Here is a 15,468-nt window from a genome sequence, read left to right on the forward strand (position 1 = left end):
TAGAACATCTTTCTTTAGTTTCTGCATTTTTTTTCCACTTCAAAAACCCTGCCCTAGAACCCTACTGACCCACCTCAAGAAGGTTGTCCCATTGATCTCTGCCTCTTCGGTCATATCTTCCATTATCCTGAGAGGAAAAAAAATCTCTGTTGCAATCCAAAAGATCAAATGATTTTTACCCATTTTTTCCACATTGATCAAACACCTTGTGTAGAATATCCTTTCTCCCTTCTTTTGTCATCTAATTACTAATTTCTTGAAAAGAAGGATCAAGGCTTGTATCCTTGGAAGCTCTCCCTGGCCACCCAGGCTCATCCTTCTCTCTGGCTTTCTGGATCATTGATGGCATTTGGCTATAATTGCCATGTTTGTTTTAAAGTTTGTCTCATGGATATGTCCTGTCTTGCTTCCCAGATTGTAAGCCCTACAACGACAAGAATATTGTTGTTGACTTTGTTGTCCGTTTTGTGTCTCTTGTCCTCTGCTTTTCTACCTATCCAAAGTCATCTGTACCCTCAACAAAACTCACCATGCCTGGGGGCACCTGGGTGGCTCAGTTGGCTAAGCATGGGACTCTTGATTTGGGCTCCACACTCAGCTTGAAGTCTGCTTAAGATTCCTCTCTCCATCTCCCTCCACCCTTCATCCTGCTCATGCTCACTTCCATGCACATGCCCTTTCTATCTCTCAACTAAGTAACTAAATATGATCTTTTAAAAAGAAAAAAAAAAGCTCACTGTATCTGTCTGGGTTCTCACATGTATCTACCTTCTTTGCCTTCATCTTACCTGGCTCATAAGCATATCTCTTGGCAGAAGCACTTTTTTTGGTTGGCCTTTGTAATGCCATGCCCTCCTGCCTCCCCTATGTGTCATCTGCAGTCTCCATTCCTGGCTCAAAATCTAATATTGATGTGAGCTCAGGGGCACAGGGCTGTGTACTATGCTCTTCTTTCTCATTCTCTTATTATGCATAATCTTCAACTATATAACAAGTATAATATTACAACATTTAAGCTTTGTCTATGCACACACTGTAATTTTATTTGTTTCTATAAACTGGGTATGCATTCCAAACTCTTTCCTATCAAACAACTTAATGTAGACACTTTAAATTCAATAAAGTGATTTCTTGGCTAAAGGGAATATTATTATCATACCTCCCTTACCTTGTGATTCCTCTCAGAGTATCCTTTTGATTTTCTTCACAGTATTTAATATCTGAAATAATTTCATAATAATTTTTATACAAGATTACCGTTATCTGTCTACCTCACTATAATATATGTAAGCACTGTCAGAGCATGACTTTGCCTGATTACTGTCCATGGTTACTGTCCATCCAGAGCTTAATTTCAAATGAGAGAAATAGACATTAAACAAATAATTGGTTAATTATTTATGAATTGCTGAGTGCTATAAGACGTTAAAAAATACATTAAAGAGATAACTTATATCCACTCTGTGCTGTTACTTTAAGAATGTATTCCTATATCACCATATGCAATTCATTCTATGTGCTGAGTAAACAGCCTGAGAAATTTAGGCTGTATTTCACCTGAGGGATTTGTCATCCTATTGTGATTCAGTTTTAACACCAGCCTGCCCTTGCATCCAGGAGGTTAGTGTACTTCAATTATATTTATAGTATTGACTTTGTTCATTATCTAGTAGACATCTGATTGTTTACATTCTGTATTCCCCTCCAGCAGCTCCACTAGGTAACTGAAGAATCACTGGAAATGATCCTTGTGATAGTTATGTTCTTACCATGAACTGTCATATCATCCACTCAAGGAAAAGCTTTTTTTTTTTTTAATTTTTTAAGATTTATTTATTTATTCATGATAGATGTAGAGAGAGAAAGAGAGGCACAGGCACAGGAGGAGAGAGAAGCAGGCTCCATGCCGGGAGCCCGATGTGGGACTCGATCCCGGGACTCCAGGATCATGCCCTGGGCCAAAGGCAGGCGCCAAACCGCTGAGCCACCCAGGGATCCCCAAGGAAAAGCTTTTTTAATTTCCCATACTTCACCTCTCTGGCTTTCTAGGCACAGATAAAAGGAAAGGACAATCCTCCATCCCACAAATTTGTTCTTAATGATATTCAGCAATACAGAGCATGAAATGCTCCAGGCCATAATCCCAATACCCCTAGGCACTTCAGTGGTCAAAAGAACACGAACCTAGTATCAGCCTGTGAGTTCAGATCTCAGTTGTTTAGCTGTGTGACCTTGGGCAAATGACTGAACTTCTCTATTTTACTTTCCTTTGTTGTAACAAGAAATAGTGATAGCAACTAAAGGATTGTTATGAGAATTAAAATCCCGACACATATCAGGCCTTTCAGCCAATCATAAGCACTTAGTAAACATTCAATAAAGCTTAGATTGCACTAAACAGTTGCAACTACTACATACTTACCACTGGCCTATCATCTTCAACTATTGTGTATTTTTACTTTCCTTAAAAGCTAGTCTCCTCAAATCTTTTGTGCATTTGAAAGTACATTCCATGATGTAAAATAATTTGCCTTTCATAAGTTGAAATGTGTTTTCTCCACCAAGATGGCATTCACTCTTCCTGAGAGTATTTTAGACTTCCTCATAATAGAGCCTGAAACCAATTTATCCTTGAGGCAAACTCCTGGGGACTCAATAGAATGAAAGCTACTGAGGCACTTGAAAGTTTCTAAAATCAGTAGCTCTCAGTAGGAATATATCAAAAATTAAAATGGGTAGAAATTAGCATTTTAATTTGCAATCAGTGGTTGCTTTGACTTATTCTCGTTCTTGATAAAGGGATGGGAGTGTCACATTTGCTTTTCTAATATGGGCACAATACAAAGCTTGCCTAAGCTATCCTCAATTGAAATTAATACATAAGCATTTCAAATCAATGAGCTACAAGGTCTTTTGAACATAAATAAACATGTCTCTCCACAATTTCCTTTGTTCTCTGTGTTCATATGCTAGTTTCTTGACTGAACTTGACTTTGCATTCCATAATTTAGTCTTCCATTTGGCATCCTTAAACCTATCAAATGACATTTAGATTAGATTTGATTGTCTTTAAAATGGGCCATTCCCATTTCTTTCTTGACCTTAGTAAGTAATATAGTGAGATACCACTCAGAAATGTCATACATACTAGCTCATCATCCCTCAATGGTGTTTGTGCTTCCTGACAGATGGTCAAGAGAGTGGAAAAGCCAGTGGAGGTAACGAGGGCTCTTCTACTCCCACTCAGTCACAAGGACAGACAAACACAAACATCAGGAACTGCTACTATGATCACCCAAGGCTTCCAGGTTACTGAGGGGAACCTCCTGATCTGAGCCAGATCTTCTTTATTTGAATCATTTTTCCCTTCTTGCTCTTCCTAAGAATGGCTCTCAGCTTTCAAGTACCTATTATATGATGGCATATATTTTTCCATAACACTGTGAATATTCCATTTTCCTTTGAGTATAACAATTCATGCATGACTCTAAAACTAGACCGCCTGAGTTCTAGCCCTGACTTTACCCATCATGTGATCTTGGAGGAATTATATCATCTTTGTGCTTCAGGGTTCTTATCTTTAAAATGGGGATCAAAAACACTATCACACCAAAAATTGCACTGGAAAAATTTAAGTAGGCAAGGAAAACTGTATTCAGGCTATTGCAATAGGGAGAGAAACCAGAAAGCAATCTGAACTCAACTCCACTGAAACAAAGGTGGGAGAGTTTTTAAGACCCGGGTGAGCAGCTCATAGGTCATCTGGGTTTGCCAATTGGCCTAACTCAAAGAGAAAGTCATCTTTCTTGTATTTTTCTGACAGGAGATAGTTGTACAACTTGGAGCAAGACTCCACCAAGGTTAGGTTCCTGTCCTCTCACAGAGACTGGAACTTAGGGGGTGCTATCTCTCTTGATAATTACACTTTACAGGGATGGCTCTCAGTTCCTTGAGAAAGGTAGTCCTAACTTATAAAACAGACAAGAGGTGTTAAAAAGATTTTTAACACTAAAAGTTAAAGAAAGGATTTAGAATTACAGGTTATCAAAATTAAATGCTCTAAAAAAAGAGAAGTCAGAGGCTCAGAGTCAGGAAGAAGCCTGTCTAACTTTAGTCAAGCTGAAGAAAATGTCATGGCCATCTTAGTCAGTACCTATCTTGGTCAGTACCTATATCCTGTAGCTGTTATACTTATTAAATGGATAAAACCATGTAAAATACTAAAAACAATGTCACAGGTGGTTAAAAAAAAAGTATAACCAATTATTCATAATCAGTATTACATCTGTGGTTTAGAGGATGGGGTTTGGAGTCAAACAGGTCGGCCCACAAGTTCTGGCTTAGTGAGGCCATTGGCAAGTTACTTGACCTTTTAAGCCTTTATGAGATTGAAAGTATTTACCTGACTGGGCTGTTGTGAAGATTAGCAAACTCTTGAATATTAAAATATTTATGTATAATCAGTTCTCAAGAACGGGCAACTAATGTTGCCATAGGTCCCTGCACTGCACCTGAAATGGCTTCCTTAAACAGTACAGTGGAGCATGCAGTTGTCAGCTAGAACCCACAAGGCAGATGGCCACCTCCCTTGTCACTGTTCTTACCCCCACCTCAAGCCATCCTTTCCCACCATTTTTCTCGGGTTGAACAGAGCACATACTTGTATATTGAAAAGTAAAGTAGGGCTATGGTGATGGGATACCAAGTGATTCATGATTAATGGAAACACATAGGTTTTCATAAGGTATAAAACTTTGATATTATCATAGCCAATAGGAATGTTTCCTCCTACATTTTTAATAGTAAAGAGAAAAACAGTAGGTCCTAGTTAATAGTGTACCCTCCACTTCCTTTTTTTTCCTATATAGGTTGGTAAGTTATGGAGAGAGAATCTAAAGGTGTCCACATGCCACTGATTCAGCTAATACCTAGTTCTTACTCCGAAATTGGATATTCTTGTTCATCCATCCTTCCAGTAAGCTGCACAATTTGGCTTGCTCTGCACCAATCAGAGGTGTGCTGCTGTCCAGATGCTATGTATATTCTCAGAAAGGAAGCCAAAGCATTACATCCAAGAGAATATCTAAACATTTTTAAAAAGAACTACACATCTTGGAAATTAAGTGGCTGAATTTTGAAACAACCTTTTTTATTTAGAAATGGAATGCTGTTGTCTCCTTGCTCTCCTGTTTACTCAGCCCTCCACCCCACCCCTGGCATGAGTACTGAACCAGTGAGGAAGAAAACAGCAAACCTGCTTATCACAGTAGAATGAGGACTCCCAAGCAGCTGCTGTGGTTTTACAGACGAAGATAGCTAAGTGTAAATTGCTCATTGTTACTGATGCATGCAAAATAGAACTTCTTTGGTTCTGGAGCCCAGATTAAAATTCGAGAAAGAAAATAAGAAGATGAGGCGGTACAGCTATGTTGACAGCACTAATAGGGAGCTCTACCAACACGGCAAGTCTTTCTGTCAGCATTTCTAATTAAACTGTAAACATTAACTGGATTACCCTTCCGTCTTAATTTTCCATTTACAGCATAAGAGCCATATTATTTGCTTCCTCTGTATTCAAAGGAATCATCTAAAATTGCTTCTGGAGATAAAATATTGTGACCCACTCTGGGAGAAAAAACAGTAAATTGATACAATTGATCATGTTCCTTTGAGGATCTGGCCTGATAATTGTGTCACAGAATCCATTGGATTGAAAAAGGAATAAAAACATCCTTCTCTGTTCTAGGGTAATCTAGGACTCTACTTGGAACTTTAATTCTTTCACCAAACTGATAGGTTTGCCCAGGGCAACAGCTAATTTAGCTAATGCATTTTATTGGGTCAAATGGTTGCTTTCCCCAAATATGACCATACCCTGAGCCCCAGAACTGTGAATATGAACTTATTTGGAAAAAGGGTCTTTGTAGATGTAATGAAGTTAAGAATCTTGAGATGAGATCATCCTAGATTAACTGGGTGGGCCATAAATTTAATGAGAAGTGTGCCCTTGTAAGAGACAAGAAAGTAGAAGACCAGGTGGAGATGGAGACAGAGACTAGAATTAGGCAGCCACAGGAATGCCTGGCACTGTCACAAGCTGAAAGAAGCAGGGAAGGATTTTCCCAGAGCACCTTCAGGGAGAGGATGGTCCTGCCAATACCTTGATTTTGGACTTCTGGCCTCCAGAACTCTGAAAGAACAAATTCCTTTTTATTTAAGCTGCCAGGTTTGTGATAATTTCTATGGTAGCTCTAGAAGAAGGCATATTTTATTGACTAGACAGACAGCATCACTGGAATGAACAATTCATTGGATTATTCTGTTTTGTTTAGATACAGCTTGTGAGACAATTAATATACTATCATAAAATAAAATACACTTGGTTATAAAAATATGTCATCTTTATATAACTCTAAATCAAGGGAACAAATCAATAGTTCATTCCTTTCATTCAGTCAAACTGGTTACATGGCATTATGGTGGATGGAGATAGCATTGATTGAGGCACTACTTCATGCCATGCTTTGTGGTTAATGTTTTCTAGAGCTTAAGTCACTCTGCACCCATGCTTTCAGATGAAAAAAAAAATGATGCAAAAAGAGATTTAGAAACTTGCTAAGATTCTCACAGATAAGAAGAGATGTGATTTCCACTTTCATCTCCAATATGTAAAAAGCTTGGAATTCATCAGTCTTGTCCTTACAACAGAAAAAACCTGAGGAAACTGAAAACCAATGATCTTTCTTAGACTCTTCAGAGAACTAAGGTTATAGATTGGTCTGCTACCCTGAAACCTGCAGATATAGATTCATCCAGGGAAACACTGCATGGGGGTGGTGGTAGGGACACAGACTTGCTTATAAGGAGCAGAAGATGCTAGACACCACAAGCTGGCAGGAACATTTAAATAGTAACTGCAATAAATTGCTGGAGGCTGAGGCAGACTAGCATGAAAGCAAGAAGCTCCTTGGGTCCAAGTAGGACCCTCACACATTCTGAGTTTTCCCTTCAGAAATTGGATCAGGTCCTAGGGTTAGGCTCTAAGAAAGATTTCCACATGTCATTGGCAATGGCTGTCTCAAACTCTTTTGCCCAAAGAAGTTCTTGTCTCCAGGAAGAAGGAATTTTCCAGAGGGAAGTTCTGGAAACTTATTCTCACTAGGGGAAGATGATTCTGCCCCACTTTAAGCACTATCTAACTTGAGGGGGGAAAAGAAAAACAAAAACCATAGTCACCAAGGGGCAGGACTTCAAGGAAATATATTGGAAACACTGCAGCTAAGGAAGGGAACAGGGACCCCTTGGGGAGCGAGGGACAGAAAAACATGTAAAGACCATAGCCTCAAGTACCAGTCCCACTGAATGCCCAACAATTGAAAGATTATAGAATGCCCCCATCTGCTATGCCCTACCACCACACCCATAATATTCCATTATAGCAGTATATTACCATTAGAAGATGTGCCAGATCTGTAAGGCACAGACATTACTGAAGAATAGTATCAAGAGTAACACTCAAATCAAGAAGGAAGTCAAAAACAAAAACAAACAAAAATGGACACTAGGGGGAATTTGAAACCTCTGGTCCTACAGCTGCAACAAGTATGAAATATAGCTGAGCTTAGCCATATTCATAGAAATCATCATGGTAAAACCCTGTTTACTTCAATCCTGATTACCTTATAAAACATGTATGGCTTTCATCAAAAAATTACAAGTAATGCTAAAAGAGAAGAAAAAACACTTGTCTAAAAACACAAAGTAATCATGAAAAGCAGAATAAGATATAGCAACAATACTGGAATTATCAGATAAGGAATTTAACATAACTATAACTAATATGATAAAGAATGTAATGGAAAAAATAGATAACATAAAAGGAGGAGTAGGATTTTTTTAAGCAAAACAAAAAATAAAATCTAGATATAGCATATTCAAACTGCAGTAAACCAAAGACAAAATCTTGAGGGAAGAAAGAGGGGGATAAAAACCAATGTATCTATAGGAAAATGCATGAGAATTACTACAGACTTCTCATTAGAAACTATGCAGTCAAGAAGAGAATGGAATGGAATCTTTGAAGTAGTAAAAGAAAAATCTGCATCCTAGAATTCTGTGTCTAGCTAACTTATGCTTCAATAATAGAGGAATAAATATTTTTCAGACACATGAAAATTGAAAGAAGTCACCACCAGCAGACTTACCTTTGAAGAAATGTTAGAAGTAATTCCTCAGGCAGAAGTAAAATGACTTAGATCAGAAACTTGCATGTACACAAAGAAAGCAGGAGCATCAGGAAAGACATTAATGAAGATTAAAATTGTTTATTTTTCTTGTTAATTCATCTAAAATATGACTTTTTTATAAATTTATTTTTTATTGGTGTTCAATTTGTCATCATACAGAATAACACCCAGTGCTCATCCTGTCAAGTGCCCCCCTCAGTGCCCACCACCCAGTCACCCCCACCCCCCGCCCTCCTCCCCTTCCACCACCCCTAGTTCATTTCCCAGAGTTAGGAGTCTTCCATGTTCTGTCTCCCTTTCTGATAAAATATGACTTTTTAAAAGCAATAATAGTAATAATACATTGGGTAACTATAGCATATGGATAAATGAATTAAATGACAGCAATGTCACAAGAGACAGAACAAATTAGGAATTCTCTGTTATAAGGTACCTGCATTTCTAATGAAGTGGTATAGTGTTATTGAAAGTGGATCTAGAGAATTTCATTTACATGAAAGCTCCAAAATAAGCAAATCTGCAGAGGCAGAGAGGCAGTTAATCATTTTCTAGGGCTGTGGATGAGGGTTGGGTATAGATTTAGACTGACTGATAATGGGGATGGGATTTCTATTTGGTGTGATCTAAATGTAAAATTGTGGGAATGGTTGTCCAACTCTGGCTAAAAACTACTTAAAGTATAAACTTCATAATGGTGAATTTTATGGTATGCAAATTATATCTCAATAAAATTATGAAAATTAAAAAAATGAGGACCTGCAAGAAATATGCCCAAACACTAATGAAGTCTGTGTTGTTAGAAGTAGTATAACTATGAATAGTGTTGACACTATGCCACACACTAAGAGCTTTAAAAAAATTTACTCATTATTCATTACAACTCAAAGAAGTAGGTACTATTACAATATCATTTTGACACAGGAGAAATCTAAGTAGAGAAAGATACACAGTGTGGATTTGAGCCAGGAAGACTGGCCCAGAGTGCATGCTCTTCACTCTGCACCATGTTACGTCAGCACCAAGATCTTGAGTATTATCTTTCTTCATCATCTCCAAAATTTATTTCTCACAGTTATGATATAATTATAGGAAAGATGTAAATAAAACTTAGTTTGTCCTTTCAAAAAAGTGGATTTAGATTCTTTAAAAATGTATATACTCTATTGTAGAGTAACCACTAAAAATTAAAAATAAGCATCAATTATAAACACCAAGAGAGGAGATAAAATACAATCATATAAAATGTGCAAGTAAAAGAAGAGAAGGCAGTAAAAGAGGGAAAAAAAAAACAATAAATGCAATGAGTAGAAAATAGGTAGGTACAAAGATGGTAAATTTTAATCCAAATTTATAAATGATCATTTTAAACATTATCAATAGTATGAAAATTCAGGTAAGTACAGAGATTGTCAGATTGGACTTAAAAAATTAGACCCAACAATATGTTGTCCATAAAAACCCACTGAGAACATAAAGACTCAGAAAAATGCTGCATAGCAGGAGAGAGATTCTTCTAGTCTGTGTTCTCTCCCTAAATTGGAGTGCAGTAGAAAGTCACTTAATCTTTCTAGACTTAATTTCCTTATCTTTATTTATTTTCATGTTATGAATTTTCACATAACATTTTTACTGAGTAATTTTAGCCTGGTTTGGTAGGACATAGGCACCAACTCGTTATCATTCCCCGTGTTATCCCATCCTGCCTCATACCCTACATGTATGTAGTCTTCTGAGCTTGTTCTGCCTGATTCCTGGTTTATTATTTTTAGGGGAGTACTTTTCGGGTAATCTTATAAATGAAATAATAAATTCAGACCCACTTATGGATTGGGCAAACAGCTTGACTAAATTACATAATGGTCTTAAAATTCTGTGATTCTATCTATATGGGAGTTTTCTAACTATAGTACAAGTCAGAACTTGGTTATTTTTCAACTTGAAGAGACAACTAAAATGGAGAAAATAATCAAATGTCTTATTCTGATCTGACTCAATTTTTGGAACAGATATTATCTTAGTGTTAATCACTGGAATGAAAGAAAAATAATTGTTCTTAAAGAGATGAACTATCTAAATGAAATTATCCCAAATATTTAATGTCATTTCTTTAATTAAATTAATTTAAATAAATTCAATTGATTGTAATTGACCAAAATTTTGAGGAAACTAACATGAAAAGAATGGATGTTGACATTTGTTCAGTACTTTCAATCAGTATAAGATCAATCATTTAATCAACAATTTACAAGGATGTAACCTTCTGGGAAGCAGATTTAGCTCAAAGCAGGTGCTTTGGTTCTAAGTATCTCTGTGAAATCAGGCTATAAATGTCAATGGATTAACGTGTTATTATTAGATTTTTTAATTGTATGAATCAATATTAGGCAAATTGAATACACTTTACCTCTTTAGCAACCAAGTGGTGAAAATCTTAATTCAGAATGGGAAGTTGTATTGAATAATTCTTGCAGTTTATTTTGTCTTCTAAGCTATAGCAGAACAGTGAGCCTAGAAAGTATGGGACAAATGAACATAATGAAATTTAACATTTCAGGTAAGATGAAAGTGTATCATTGAAAGTCATGGCTTTCCCTCCATTTCCAAAAGATTGCTTGCACTTTCTGCAAGAGCCTAGAGATGAAAAATACAAGGCTTTTAAAACTGTGGATCTTTGTATTTAGAGGTATCTTAATCATGAATAAGAACATAGGAGAAATTTTCAACTCACTGTTCAGTGATTAGAAACATATAAGAGAGGGCTGTCTTAGTGGGTAGAGCATATGACTCTTGATCTTGAGGTTTTAAGTTTGAGCCCACGTTGGGTGTAGAGATTTATTAAAAATAAAATTTAAAAGAAAACATACAGATGGGGGCACCTGGGTGGCTCAGTGCTTAAGTGTCTGCCTTTGGCTCAGGTCATAACCTCAGGGTCCTGGGATCAAATTCCATATCAGGCTCCCTATGGGGAACCTGCTTCTCCCTCTGCCTGTGTCTCTGCCTCTCTGTGTCTCTCATGAATAAATAAATAAAATCTTTTTTTAAAAAAAACATACAGATAAATGAAGGGATCTTCTAAAATCTGTCAACTTTTTAAGTTTTATCTCATACTCTATCCCACTTAAATTGAACTATGTGGCATTTCCATTAAAAATTTTGCCTTTAGTGCAAGCTGTAGAACCTGCTTTTTTCCATGTGCTGGTCTCATCTCAGTCTGGTGAAAACCTATTCACCCTTCAAGCCCAGCTGAAACGCCTTTTCTCATCACCAGAAGCAGGAAGAATTTGTTTTTCCCAAGATTTTCATAGTTATTTCTGCCACTCACATGGAAACTTCCATAATGTATATATGTATGTATATATGTATGTATGTATTTCCTTCATACGACTATAGGAATCTTAGTATCATGGTACTTCCTGGAATATAATATATATTTAAAGAATATTAATGAATATACTAATGAGTTGAACCGTTTTCCTGTGTAGGAAATTACTGTATACTTACATAGTTGCCCAGGAATTTTTGCTGTCTCTGTCTTATAACAAGATTTAGGTCACAGCCAAAATGACTAGAAGCAGCTTGCAAAAGTTTAATTTTGTACATACGTATATATAAGTAATAAAGAGTGCATTTGTCCAGTGAATTTAAAATTGATAAGTTCTGTGTGACCTGTTAATGTTTAAAATTTGATCTTTAGATAGCATTGCATGAAATGCTAATCTCATAAATACATATGATACTATCTAGACAATGCAATCTGATATCTGATTGATGGATAGACTCAAGTTTTGTATGCTGAAGGGTGGATTTAAACATAGAGCATGCACAGAAGGAAATAATTTTGATTTTCTATATTAGGTGCTATAGTACTGTCTAGACTTTGCATTTTAAGACTTCAAATTAGTTAAATGTAGAACATGAAAGATTGTGAAGGAAAAGAGAAATTATTTCACTGAGAAAAGAAGGAGAAAATGTAGGGTTGATGTTGGGAGTGTGATATTTGACAGCTCAGACCTTTTTAGAAACTGTTTTATCTTGGAGCAAACCATCTTAGAGTCTTCTATCTTGGAGCAAACCATCATTGCCATTCCTCAAGTTAATGCCCTGATGCAAGTGAAGTTATTTGAGAAGGACATTCTTAGTAGCTAGCTCTCACTCCTTGGAATTTTACTGAAAGTAGGATTTAAGAAGGTTTAGTTACATTATCAGGCAGAAAGGTCCCATTAATATTCTGACTCTCAGAAGTGACATTGACTTACTCTGTCCCCTCCTGCCATTATGTCTTTTACTAATACGATATGGTAGAGACGTTTTAATTATGCAGTGTAACACAAAGGAACTGGTTATAGGTAACATTCCCATTGTTCCATTTTAAGGTAATAATTTCTTAAATCCACTGAAAAGGGTCATTTCCTTTGGCTCTGCATGAGTGGGAAGAGGCTCATTTATTGAGCTGGATTTTCTCACCAGCAGATGGGAGGCAATAGTCAAATCTTCTGAGCTATGAAATGGAAAGAAACTTCCCTTCCAGATCCCTAGTGTAGCTTTTTAAAATTCACCACAACACAATGATGTTGAGCAGAGTATACATCTTTTTATTTCTGTAAAACTGACCTGAACTTCCTTATGAACCTTATTTCTACTTGTAGTTGAAGGGTCAGGAAGAGGGATAGAGACTGGGACTGTGGCTTAAATCTTGTCTATTATATAAAGCTGAATCACTTCCTCTTTATACTGTCACTTCCCTGGAGACTTGCGGTCATTTGGGTAAAGTTTCTAAGTCCCTTTCCCTTTTTTCCTTTTCTTAGATGACATTCTGATCCAGCCCCCAAAATGAACATCTTCCCACTCATGCAGAACAAACAGAAATGACCCTTGTTAATTGATTTAAGAAATTATTACTGTAAAATGTAAAAATAGAGACATTACCTACATCCAGTTCCTTAGTATAACACTGCACAATTAGGTTACAGGACATCATGCCTTCGCAGGAGGGGCCTTGAACCTCTCACAGGCTTCTTGTCCTTGTCTGTCCCTCAGGCTTTCATTGGTCTTCATTGAGATGTCTTGTCCTCAGTCTTGGTCTTTGGGTGTTGCCCTCCAGTGTGGCTGCACCCACAGTTCCCAGCATTGGTGCAATTAATGGTCTATTCTATGGGTATGATCAATGCAAGGAACCCCCTTTCCCACCACCACCACCAGCACCATCACTACTGCCTGTAACTGGTTACCCTCACCTACAGTTACCTTATGTCACATTGGATAGAACCCCAGTAAGCAACATAATTCTTAATTCTCATCTGGCTCCCATGCTCAGCACCCCAAATCTCAAAAACTTTCTAGATCTCTTTCACCTCTCCTAGATACTCCTTGAGCAAACAAGCCAGATGCTGCTATTTCCCTGCTGAGGCTATTCCACTTTGCAATCAGGCATTCCATGAGCCTGTCCCCTGCCCTGGCACTAAAAAGTGGCACATGCAACATTCTGCCTTTGGATCCACAAGCCTATCTGAGCTATTCTTGAATGATGGGTTCTGCCCTTTTGTGCCAGTCAACTAGTGCTTTATGTTACATGTTGCAATCCAAGAATTGGGAGAAAAAAATGTTTTTATGTTTCTTAGACTAACTCAAAATGACTAGCTCTCCCAGGGAGCATATTCTTTTACAGGCTTTTCTCTGCTTTGAGACAAAACAAACCTTACTTTTATATCACCAGAGTTATGTATTCAGTTTTAGTTAAAATAAAACACATACAGTTTTGCTTAGAGGTCAAAACAATCTATTTGTTGCTTACATATAATTTATGAAAACTGTCTCATTATAAAGATTTTCCAGGCCTAGGGGCCAGATCAAGAGAGGGGAAACCCATGTGGAAAGAGAGGTGGTAGCAACATTTCTGATAAGGGGATCAAGACCTGGTGGAGCTTCTCACTTTTCCTCAGGAGCCAGTCTGCACATTTTCCCTGTCATGGCATCTTAGATGCACAGATTCCCAGATAAGATCCATTGATAGGGTCAGCAGGAGATTGGAGCATTGGCTGAAGAAAGACATTGACTTAAAAGTTGCACAACCACAAACACAAATGTTAACCAATGTGTGGATGCATTTCTGGAAGACAAATTAAGCTTTTTGATCTATGGGTTTCTTTTTTTTCTAAGATTTTATTTATTTATTCATGAGAGACACAGGCAGAGGGAGAAGCAGGCTCCCTGTGGGGAGCCCAATGCGGGACCCGATCCCAGGACCCCAGGATCACGACCTGAGCTAAAGGCAGGCACTCAACCACTGAGCCACCCAGGCATCCAGATCTGTGGGTTTCAATTTAATTTCTGCCTTTTGGCCTCCTCTCCTGGGAAGGAGGACAGAATAAAATATTCTAAAATGCAGTTATATTCTTGGCATAATACAGATTATCAGCAATTGTTCTTTCCTAGGTGTTGAACTTGCCATAGAGAGATCATTACGAAACAGGTTTCTTAATCCATTTGGGACTTTCTCCTTGTGTGTTGGGTTAGAAACACAAAAGCATAAGTTGTTAATTTTTTCACCTTAAACATTTACAGCCACATAAATGTTTGTATTTTGCTGCCAGCATGAATCGCTAGAGGAGTCTCAATGCTTTGGCTCTTCAACAAACACATCATCAGAGATTTATCACAGCACCAATGGGTAACCGCTTCAGGGCTACATCCCCTTCAGATCCCCCAGACCAGAAAGACACATGAAGCCTCTTACACCATTATTCTAGGCCTTACCCAAATACCTTCTAATCTTGCTTGGGCTTCCATAATAAGGTTTCACAGATTAGCTGCCAGTGGCAATAGAAATATATTGTCTCACAGTTCTAGAGGCCAGATGTCTGAGATCAAAGCATCAGTAGGGCTGTTTTCAGGTGAGGCTTCTCTTTGGATTATAAATGGCCACCTTCCACCTGTCTCCACATGGTTTTCATCTGTGTATGTCTGTGTCCTCATTTCTACTTGTCATAAGTACACCAATTATATTGGATTAAGGCCTACCTTAATGACCCTACTTAATTTTAACTATCCCTTTTTAAATGCCTCAGGTCACATTTGAGGTACTGGGGATTAGGATTCCAACATAGGAACTCAGGGGGACACAGTTTCAGCCCATCACATTGACTGAACTCTTCAGTTTTGTGCTATACTCTGAACCAATCCTTCTTCCTTAGAGTCTGTGCTCCTTTACTGTCTCTGCTCCCTG

The 15,468-nt window shown here is 37.6% G+C and overlaps 1 protein-coding gene and 1 long non-coding RNA gene across 15 annotated transcripts in view; one reads left to right on the forward strand and one right to left on the reverse strand.

The window, feature by feature from the left end:
- RGS7 (regulator of G protein signaling 7) overlaps positions 1-15,468 on the forward strand; it is a 580,824-nt gene that overhangs the window by 383,980 nt on the left and 181,376 nt on the right. The window lies entirely within an intron of this gene.
- The window catches only part of LOC140635567 (uncharacterized), a 56,952-nt gene that overhangs the window by 6,807 nt on the left and 34,677 nt on the right, over positions 1-15,468 (reverse strand). The window contains exons 1-6 of one of the 8 annotated variants that reach the window (XR_012032910.1): positions 13,173-13,479; positions 12,258-12,413; positions 10,651-10,754; positions 8,205-8,263; positions 1,169-1,220; positions 74-127 (exon numbers count right to left, since the gene is read on the reverse strand). This is a non-coding gene — a long non-coding RNA (uncharacterized lncRNA). Of the gene's footprint in view, positions 1-73; positions 128-1,168; positions 1,221-8,204; positions 8,264-10,650; positions 10,755-12,257; positions 12,414-13,172; positions 13,480-15,468 lie in introns of those variants that run through there. The other 7 variants (XR_012032911.1, XR_012032912.1, XR_012032906.1 and 4 more) reach the window with 7 other exon arrangements.

Source organism: Canis lupus, chromosome 6 (genome assembly GCF_048164855.1).
Source record: "Canis lupus baileyi chromosome 6, mCanLup2.hap1, whole genome shotgun sequence".
In the NCBI taxonomy this organism is placed as follows: domain Eukaryota; kingdom Metazoa; phylum Chordata; class Mammalia; order Carnivora; family Canidae; genus Canis; species Canis lupus.